This window comes from Leptonychotes weddellii, chromosome 9, assembly GCF_054177405.1.
Source record: "Leptonychotes weddellii isolate Sample4059 chromosome 9, ASM5417740v2, whole genome shotgun sequence".
In the NCBI taxonomy this organism is placed as follows: Eukaryota; Metazoa; Chordata; class Mammalia; order Carnivora; family Phocidae; genus Leptonychotes; species Leptonychotes weddellii.
Genome location: NC_138377.1, coordinates 118,754,216 through 118,765,046, shown reverse-complemented (window position 1 = coordinate 118,765,046; position 10,831 = coordinate 118,754,216).

Below are 10,831 nucleotides of genomic sequence, written 5' to 3'. Positions count from 1 at the left end.
AAAAAAAAAAAGAATAAGTCAGGCTGCTTAGACAATCACAAAGGTTCAACAGACAACCAAGAGCTAAGGCAAGGTTGAACAATGAAGTTCGCCACCTACACAAGGCCACTCCTTCAAGCCTGGAGACAGACAGCTGTTTTGCCTGATACAAAGAAACAAACACAGAGAGTCAGGCAAAATAAGGAAGCAGAGAGATATGTTCCAAACAAAAGAACAAGACAAAACCTCAGAAAAAGACTTCAATAAAATGGAGAGAAGTAATCTACCTGATAAAGAATGGTATATCTTTTTTCATCCTTTACTTTCAAACCATCTGTATTTTACATTAAAGTCATTTCTTATACAAAGAATATAGTGGGGTCTTGCTTTTTTAATCCAGCCTGATAATTTCTGCCTTTTAACTGGAGTGTTCAATTTATTTACATTTAATGTAATTATTAATATGATTGGTTTTAGGTCTGTCATTTTGCCATTATTTTTCTATTTGTCTCATTTGTTTTTAATTCCTCTCTTCCTCCCTTTCTGCCTTCTTTAGGGTTAATCATTTTTTGTATTATTCCATTTTAATTCTGATATTGGCTTTTCAGCTCCACCTCTATGCATTATATTTTAGCACTTGCTCCAAAGATTACATTATATAATCTTGACTTATCACAGTCTAGTTGGAGTTTACATAGCACCACCTCACGTAAAATACAATAACCATGCAACAGAAATGCTCCATTTGCCTTCCTCTGCTTATTTTTTGATATCATTGTACTATATAGTACATCAATGTTTGTTATAAACCCCACACAATATTAATTTTGCTTAACAGTCATATATCTATTACATAAATTATGAGAAGAAAAATATATAGTCTTTTATACTTACCCATTTACCATTCCCAGTGCTGGTCATTTCTTCCTGTAGATATGATATTCTATCAGGAATCACTTTCCTGAGGTGAGATGCCCTTCAACAGATGAATGGATAAAGAAGATGTGGTCCATATATACAATGGAATATTATTCAGCCATCAGAAAGGATGAATACCCAACTTTTACATCATCATGGATGGGACTGGAGGAGATTACGCTAAGTGAAATAAGTCAAGCAGAGAAAGTCAATTATCATATGGTTTCACTTACTTGTGGAACATAAGGAATAGCATGGAGGACATTAGGAAAAGGAAGGGAAAAAATGAAGGGGGGAAATCGGAGGGGGAGACAAAGCATGAGAGACTATGGACTCCGAGAAACAAACTGAGTGTTTTAGAGGGGCAGGTGGTGGGGGTATGGGTTAGCCTGGTGTTGGGTATTAAGGAGGGCATGTACTGCATGGAGCACTGGGTATTATACGAAAACAATGAATCATGGATCACTACATCAAAAACTAATAATGTATTGTATGGTGACTAACATAACACAATAAAATTAAGTTAAATTTAAAAAAAAAAGAATCACTTCCCTTCAGCTTGAAAAAAAAAAATTCTTCAGCATTTTTCAAGTTGTGACCTCCTGGCAACATATTTCCTCAATATGTATTTATTGGGAAATTATTCATTTTGCCATCATTTTTGAAGGATATAGAATTCTGGGATTCTGGGTTGACAGTTTTTTTAAAAGATATTTTCAACTGTCTTCTTGTCTCCACTCTTTTTACAAAGAAGTTAGTGATCACACATATAAATGTTCTCAGTATACATTGTGTCATTTTTCTTTGGCTGCTTTCAAGATTTTTTTCTCTTTCTTTGACTTTTAGCAGATTTACTATGTAAAACCTAAATATGGCCTATTTTGTATGTATCTTTCTTGAGTTCAGTGAGTTCCTTGGATCTGTTAAGTTTGTGTTTTCCACCAAATTTTGGACATTTTTAGCATTTCCAATATTTTCAAATATTATTTGTTCCCCCTTCTTTCTACTCTCTCCTTCTTGGACTACAACTAAATATATGTTAGCTCACCTGAAGGGTAACAGTGGTTCCTTAGGCTCTGTTGGCTCTTTTCCAAGTTTTTTTTTCTCTGTTCTTCAGAATGGAGAGCTCTTATTAATTTTCCAAGTTCACTTCCCTACCATTATTTTTTAACTTAGCGTAATTTCATTTTTAATACTTCATTATACAATACCCATTGGATTCTTTTTTGTACTTTACATGTCTCTGTTAATATTACCCATCTGTCTATTCATTGTGACCATATTTTTCTTTAAGTTCTCAAACACATTTAAAATAGATATTTTAAAGTCTAATCTGTTCATTCCAATATCTCAGAGTTATTCTCTATTGTTTTTTTCTCTTGACCATGAAATACATTTTTCCCTTTTCTATACATGTCTAGCAATGTTTTATTGACTACAAGACATTTTGATTAAGACATTGTGAAGATTGTAGATTCTGCTATTAGAAGGACACTTGAGGGGCACCTGGGTGGCTCAGTCGGTTAAGCAGCTGCCTTCGGCTCAGGTCGTGATCCCGGGGTTCTGGGATCAAGCCCCGCATTGGGCTCCCTGCTCGGCGGGAAGCCTGCTTCTCCCTCTCCCACTCTCCCTACTTGTGTTCCTGTTCTCGCTATCTCTCTCTGTCAAATAAATTAATAAAATCTTAAAAAAAAAAGGACACTTGATAACATGTAGTCCATTTTTCTGCATTTACTAATTATAAAAATGGGGAGAAAGAATATGCCCAATGCACAGAAATAGTTTATCCAACTGAAACTATAACCAAATCTCCTGAGCTAACGTTCAGTGTCTTCCCAATTTTCCAACTTGAAAACTGCTTTTTAAAATACTTTTTCTAAATGGATTCCTTAGGAAGAACGTTTACTCTTCTTAAGCCCTTTCCTGATTCCTGTACCTTAAGATCACTCACCCATTCTTCTAGATCTAGGAGTTCTACTGCTGTTGCTATGGACAATACTATCTGATTTCACTGACACTCTTTGTGCTTACACTATTTTGTGCCCACCACTCTGCAGTTGTACTCACTTTATTTTACACCGAACCCTGTCTTCCTTTGGCAGCTTACCCAAACACCACTTAATTGGCTGGCAGAATTAAAAACTCCCTTTTCAATCTCTCCAAAGCACATGTATGTATAATGTAGTCCTGATAAAAATATGTTACAGTCATTCGTTTATGCGGAGCGGACACCAATGCCATTAGTCTCAAAGTCTTTCAAGGGCCAAGGGAGCCCTCTGTGTTTATAACACCCAAAACAATGCCAGGCATATAGTAGTTGGCAGAAAATACTGAGTTCCGGTAGCCTCCAGTGAAAGGGGAAAGCTCATCTTTGGGCTAGCTACATGCCAGTATTCCCAGCGTTGTCAGCAAGTGGTAACTCAAAGGTCACTGTATCCTTGGCCCCGTGAGGCAGAGGGCCAACTCTCTGCTCAGCATCTACTTGGGGCTTTGTTGCCATGGACACCTGATAAAGTTCTTCAGGAAGAGCCAAGATAATCTGCACCCCCCCCTCCCCCGCCCAGCCTGGTCCCATCAGTGGCCAGACCTGGAGTGCTGACAGGTGTGGAATGTACATCAGGCCCTTGCTGCTGGGCCAGCCCAGAGGCTCAGGGCTCCTGGGCCCCAAAGCTGAAGTATCAGATCACCAACAAGCTGGAACCAAGGGCTCCTAAGGTCAGGCTGCCTAGAGTGGGGCGGGGGAGAAATAGAGATATCAGCCATCAAGGCCACCAGTCCAGATGCTTCCTTCTGCTTCAATGAAGGCGAGGGAGACTGCAAGCCAGGACTTCAGGAACCAAATGCCAAACTGGACAGGGGCATGGCTTCACTGGGGAGGGGCTATGAGGGCAAGGCCATGCTCCAGCCTGTGACACATTCATTCAGTCATTCGTATCACAAACATGTAATCATCAGAGATCTATGCTGGGTAGGATGCATAATACCATAGAGAGCTAAGAGCAAAATCTCTGCAATTGGACAACTTAGATTCCTATCTAGGTTCTGGCAATTACAGTTGCATGACTTTTAACAAGTGATAAATTCTCTATACCTCAGTCTCCCCTTCTCTAAAACAGGGGTAATAACACAAAGGGTTATCTTCACCTGAACAAGTAATGCATTCATAATGTGTCTGGTATATAATAAATGTTTAATGGATGTTAGTAATTATTACTGTCAGCCCCTGGGATGGCATCACAGAGATTAAGGTGAAAAAAAATACAGTTCCTGCCTTCAAAGAGCTCTTAGGATGGTGGGGGAGACCAATCCATGTATAACCTTTTCTGATGTGATCTGACCATGGCAGCTGCAGGACGGGAGCCGTCAGAAGAAAGCAACTTCTCCTGCTTGGAGAAGTTGGGGAAAGTTTCTCCAACAATATGATCCTGGCACCAGACCTCAGCGGGCATCTAGGCTGAAGACAGCAGAGGGGCATTCTAGGCAGAAGTTAAGAGTGAAAAGCAAATCTATGTGAAGGAGTTTGGGGTATTTTATGTGACAAGAGGCTAATGCACAAGTGATAGAGCATTCACAATGAAGCTGTTGAGTTAACTCAGGCCAAGTAAAATTGTTTTATTTTCCAGAATGTGGAATGGGAGCCCATTGAAATTTTTAAGCAGAGAAGGGACATAGAGTTCATTTTCATGTTTAAGTGTCTTCCCCATAGAAATGTGAGGTTTCTCTCACTCCACAGGCAGTGAAGGATATGGCAAATTCATTTCCCTCTTCCCTCATTCATACTAGACTGTGAATGACTAACAAAGCATGATATAATGCTTCACCAGGAGAATTTAGTTTACTAAGGGACAACTGAAATCTGAGGCATCATCCAGGGGTTGAAGGAAGACTTTTGAGATTCGGGGATGTCTCCCTATTCCCTTCTCTCATCTTTCCAGGTTAGGGTCTAGTAAGTTCATCACAAGAGGAGGTTTTCTTTATCAGTTAAACAATTGATTAACAACTTCTGATGAAACTGTTTTGGAATACCCAGGACTTCGTGAACATATGGGAGACTCTAGATTTCCCTTCTGGGACATTATGACCAACGCTTTTGCTAAGCCATCTGTACATGCAATAGTTTAGAGATGCAACACTCTGGGGAGTAGATCCATGGAAATGACAAAGCCCCTTGTCTCCCTTCTTAGTTTTTACCCCATCCCTCATCCAGTGGGACCTTTTCTTTTTCCTAACTGATCTTCTTTCCCATGCAAATAATTAATGGTCTGAAGTTTGCCATGATGACTGTGGTGACCACGTTGGGATAACTAAATTCAATCACAACTAACCTCAGAGAAGTATTTGAAATTTAAGACTTATCTCTTCTATCAACTTATAGCAACGAAAAACATCAGCCCATTTTAGAGAAGTATTAAACACCTGAAACAGGTAGGAATATGTGAAAGGTAAGGAGGATCAACCCCTCATAACCTGGGAATTACTCTGGATATCCTTCCAAGGTGACTTAAAAGATGACATTATTTAACCCTTTTAGGACACCCTCAGTAGTGGAGTTCACAAGGAATGGCATAATGGATGATCTCTGAGGTGCCCCCCCGCCCACCGCCAATAATCCCTACCTCCTGGTGTTCACACCTTTGTGGAATCCCCTCCCCTTGAGGGTGAGTGGGACCTAGGACCTGCTTCTAACCAATAAAAAAAAAAGGCAAAAATAATAAGACGTCACTCTCACGATTACATTACACTATATGGCTCCACTTCGCTAGCAGACTAGGTGTAGAGGTTCCCTGTGCTGGGGTGATAAAGTAAGTGGACAAGCTGGAAAAGCCCACATGGCAAGGAACTGTGGACAGCATCCATCAGACAGCCAGCAAGAAGCCAGAGCCCTGTGTCACACAGTGATAGCCCGACTCCAGCCCTGGCACCCTTAGCCATTATGCTGACCGCCTGAAGAGGATGAAACTGAAGGCTGGTGGAGGTAACCAAGGCCATGAACAGAGCACCTAGCCCAGCTGGCCTTCCATCTGCCCTTCTTGCTTCCCTTCCCTCTCTCAGTACCCACCCCCACCCCTGACACCCCAGCAATCTGCTCCTCCACCCAGAAATCCCAGGGAAACTGCTTGCATGCCTGCACATCACTCACATCGAAAATAAAGAAACACGAAGAGAAAAACTGCAAAATCTGATCTGGCTCGTTGAAACCAATTCTCATTACAGTGATTTACATGAATAGGAACTCAAATTTGCATACCATTAAGTGTTTAAGATTAACTTGTGCAAGTTTTTATTTGATTTCAGCCTTAAGTTCTCCATGGAAGCTGAGCCTCCATGGTTTTCTCTCCCAAGTGACAGAGCTTTAAAACAAAAATTAGAAGACCTGCCACGTCCAGTGGATTTCTTCAAATTCACTAACTTTGGGGAAGGGGGGGTGAGGATCAGTTACACTTGGGATGTTCCCTCCACAGTAAAATGGAAGCCAGTACGAGATCAATACCAGCATAGATGCTTCTTTGAATAAGAGATAGAATTTTAATGGCTAGCTCTGCCAAGCCCAGAATAAGACTTTGCATAATACCTCTAACCCCCTGCCAGGGCTGGCAGGACGGTGGCTTAGGAGTCTGTCATTTCCCACAGGCAGAAAAATTTAATGTGCACCTTAAGACGGAAAGAAAACCCACTTCTGAGATTAGGGCCACACCTGTCCACTGGGCATTGAGTGGGAAACCTGTGCGGGCGTGTTCCATCTGCTGGCCCTTATAAAATCTAATACCAGGACCTTAGGTGAGGACCAAGAGTGGCACAGAATATCCCCTCACCTTGGAAAATGATCGGGGGACAAAACAGGTTTTATGAGCTGTGCTAGCACACTGTGTCTTGATGTGATTAATCCATCTCAGGAAAATGACTCTAAGAGCCAGTTAAAGGCAACTTAGAGGGGCTATTTTGCATTGTCTCTTTATGCTCTTTCTGGCGACAATTGTACCTGTCAGGAAAGCTGTGAGAAACGATCCATTCCTGCAGCATGAATTTTCAGAAGAAAATAAGACCCGCTGCCCCGGGAGAGAGGGGCCGTCCCCTTTCAGAGGGCAAATCCCCACCGCCAAGATGGGGACCTCTGAGTCTGCGTGGCTGCCAGCTAGAGGTGATGCCTCCCCACCCCTCCAGCTGACCTTCCGCTCTGGAGCATGGGAACATGAAAGCTGCCACCCCGAAGTACAGAGGAAGGAAATGCATTCCATCCTGGGGGGGGAGGTGGGGAGGAGAAGGAGGAATGCCTCCCATAGAGCAAATACAACTATTTCCCTGCTTTGAAATGGCAAGCTCTTAGAGGCAAATGAGCAGAGTGGGGTCTGCTTAAAGGCAATGGCGTCACCTCCCTTCCATCTTCCGTTTTGTATCCGAGTAGGTGACAAAGCGTATTTGTTAGGGGAGCACCCCAACCCATTAACCCTCCCACTTAATGCCTCCCCCCCTCCCCAGAACACAGGGACCGCCCCAGTGTAAGTCACTGGAGGAAAAGAGCAGCTCCCAGGACCCAACCCTGAGGCCGGGCACACTGTCACCGAAGGCCCAGGCTGCCACCGGAAGAAAGTAAACACTCTGGAGCTTGGACCAGGGGGCCCCTCTGGTTTCTTAGGTTACCACTACTTAGCGGTGAGCCAATGGCTTGGACGTCACACCGAAGGGAAAGGGCTGGCTCAGCCTGCGGCTCAGGTTCTGTCACTTTGATCTGGATAGGGTTACAAGTTCGTTGCAATGCCCAATGACCTCTGGTCAGGACACACAACCATTCGTCGGCCTCTCCAAGAGCTCAAGGCGACGCGGGGCGGCCAGGGCCAGACACAAAGCGGGGAAGTCGAGCGAGCCCCTACCACGTCCTGCGGGGGGATGACAGGCAGTTCCCAAACTAGATATGGCTCCCCAGCCACTGTCCCATTCAGCATTCCAGGGACCCATGTAGCCCCACCTGGGCTAGCCAGGCTGATAAATTAATCTGTGCCCCTGCAGCCCCATTGTGCCCCTGGGAAAGATGCACAGTTTAATTGAGCCTTAAGAAGGTAACGGTCCTAACCACAGCCTGCTCTCCCTGCAAAGACTCTGGCCCCAGTAAAGCATGCCTGTGCTCATCCCCCAGTCCCTTGGCCCAAACCACATCACAAGTGCCCCCACACCGACTTGCACACACTCCTTCTCTCCTGCTTCTACAAAGTTCCATCCAGCAACCAGCCACAAATCTGACTCCTGCGTTAAGAATTCCCAGAGGCCTCCTGGGGACAGGAGGACGTTGCTTTATTTTGCTTCGCTTTATTGCACTTCACAGATATTTTGTTTATACAAATTGAAGGTTTGTGGCAACCCTGCATTAAGTAAGTCTGTCAACACCATTTTTCCAACAGCATTCGTTCACTCTGTGTCTCTGGGTCACATTTTGGTAGTTCTTGCAATATTTCAAGTTTTTCTTTATTATTTATTTGCTGCAGTGATCTGTGACCAGTGATTACCACTTGCTGAAAACTCAGATGATCATTAGCATTTTTTAGCAATAAAGTGTTTTTTAATGAAGGTATGTACGTTGTTTTTTTTTTCAGACATGCTATTGCACACTTAATAAACTACAATATAGTGCAACCATAACTTTTAGATGCACTGAGAAACCAAAAAATTCATTTGACTCGCTTTATTGTGGTATGGAACTGAACCCATGGTATCTTCGAGTTATGCCTACAGTTTATCACACTCTCCCATAGCAGACTGCATCACACTTAGCATCCTGGACCAGATCACACTCACGTATACATCTCCGGCCCCAACTCAGGAAATGGAAGAGAGATGCTCGGGAAATGTGTCTGGATGAAAGGCAGAAATAGAGGGAGGCGGGAGGACTTACTTTGACGTGAAGGTTAGAAGGCTGCCTTACGTTGCTAGAGATAGAAGAGACCAGCTTTATTAAGTGAATATATGTATCTGGCTTTATTCTAAACACTTTATTTTATTTCCCCCTCATTATATTTTATATACAAAAAACTGAGGCTCAGGGGCGCCTGGGTGGTTCAGTCATTAAGCATCTGCCTTCAGCTCAGGTCATGATCCCAGGGTCCTGGGATCGAGTCCTGCATCGGGCTCTCAGCTCTGCAGAAAGCCTGCTTCTCCCTCTCCCACTCCCCCTGCTTGTGTTCCCTCTCTCGCTGTGTCTCTCTCTGTCAAATAAATAAATAAAATCTTAAAAAAAAAAAAAAGAAAGAAAGAAAAACTGAGGCTCAGAGATGTTAAGTAACATTCCCAAGGGCACACAGCTAATTGGGCTCAGAGCTCTAATCCTGAATCCAGCCCATCTGACTGTGGTGTGTGCACTCTGTTTTCTTTTATAATATTGTCTTCTTAGGCTCATAAAATATTAGAATCAAAATGGACCTTAAAGATAATCTAGTCTGAACTGCTTGAGGCCCAGAGAGGTTAAGTCACTGGCCACAGGTCACCCAGCCAGCCCATGGTAGAGCCAAAAACCCATTTCTCCTAACTCCCATTCCAATGCTTTTAGCATCTCCCCCAGCCTCTCAGAAGAGCCATAACAGTGTGTGATATTACCTATCAAATCAAGTCAGTAAGAAACAGAGCAAAATATCCAGGAAACAAGGTCAGCACACTTTGTCTTCCCAGAGCAACTGCATAAATATGCTCAGGGACCACATGAAGGAGGTAGCCAGCTCCGTGGACTCTCAGATGCTCCTCACATCCCCTGGAGGAGCGGGAACCCTTGGGAGAGCTTCTGTTAAACCTGTCAAAACATGCTCTCCAGATGGAGGGATTAAATGATGCCCATAACGTGACTTTCATTGCCTTCCTTGTGAAATTATTCATCCAATGGCCCTGATGTGCGTGCCTTCACACCTCAGTAGCTTTACTGCCCATAAGGACACCCTGAGACATTAAGATGCTTGCTTAGTTAGCGACAATACTTTAATGGCCAGGCAGAGCCCATCATCACAGCCTCCAAGCTACCAGGCTTGACCAAGAGAGGGTTGCTCGGCTCCTACCTTTCTCCTGGATGGATTTTCCTTTTGTCTCCTCCTCACCTTTATCCTTGCTACTCCTTCCTCAGCTATGTACTCTCCCTGGCAAATATCCCTTGCCTATCAACTCCTTGTAACCAACAGCCCTCTCCAGCTTTCTCCCTTGCCCATGGTCCTCCTGAGAGACGGAGCTCAGTCGAGTGAGAAGAACATTCGACCCAGGCTTAGGAGAACCGGCGCCCCACACCAGCTCTGCTAGCCCTTTACTGTTGTATCTCCAGCGAGCAGCTTGGGTTCTCCGCACTTCTCTTTTCCCCTTGGGACCACGAGGATGCTATTCAAGGCCTCCTTCAACCATGACATTCCGTGATTTACTCCAAGCCACTCGGATTTGTCCACTTTCTGACCCCCAGCACTTTATAGCATTGCTGTGCAATTTAGTAATTCATTACACACAGTCCCCTTATCCCATAATCGCTTTCCACACGGTCTCATCTTCCTAAGAAATGTGTGACTGCTTCGAGGGGAGACCTGAGGCTAATATTTCTGATTTCTTCTGTGTAACACTTCACATAATGATGAAGAAGCATTTGGTGCTCAGAAGACATCTGTAGATTAATTGGTTGCTTCCAGAATGGTCTTTCCTCAACAGTACCCCACCACCACCTGGCAGGACAGAAGAACAAGGCATGCAGAAGAGAAGGGAAAAAAAAAAGAATCCAGTTAGTTCTCCCAGAATCTGCTCCGAAAAGAAACCAGGCTAGGCCCCACAAGGAAAGCACATACCCGGGTGTCCGGGGGGTGAGTGCTATGTCTGGCATGCAGACACATGGGACTCAGGGGACAGGCCAGCTGACACCCAGGATGTGATGCAGAAGGGCGGAGAAGGTTCACGGAGCAGGAGGAGGGGGAGTCAGAAGAGCAAC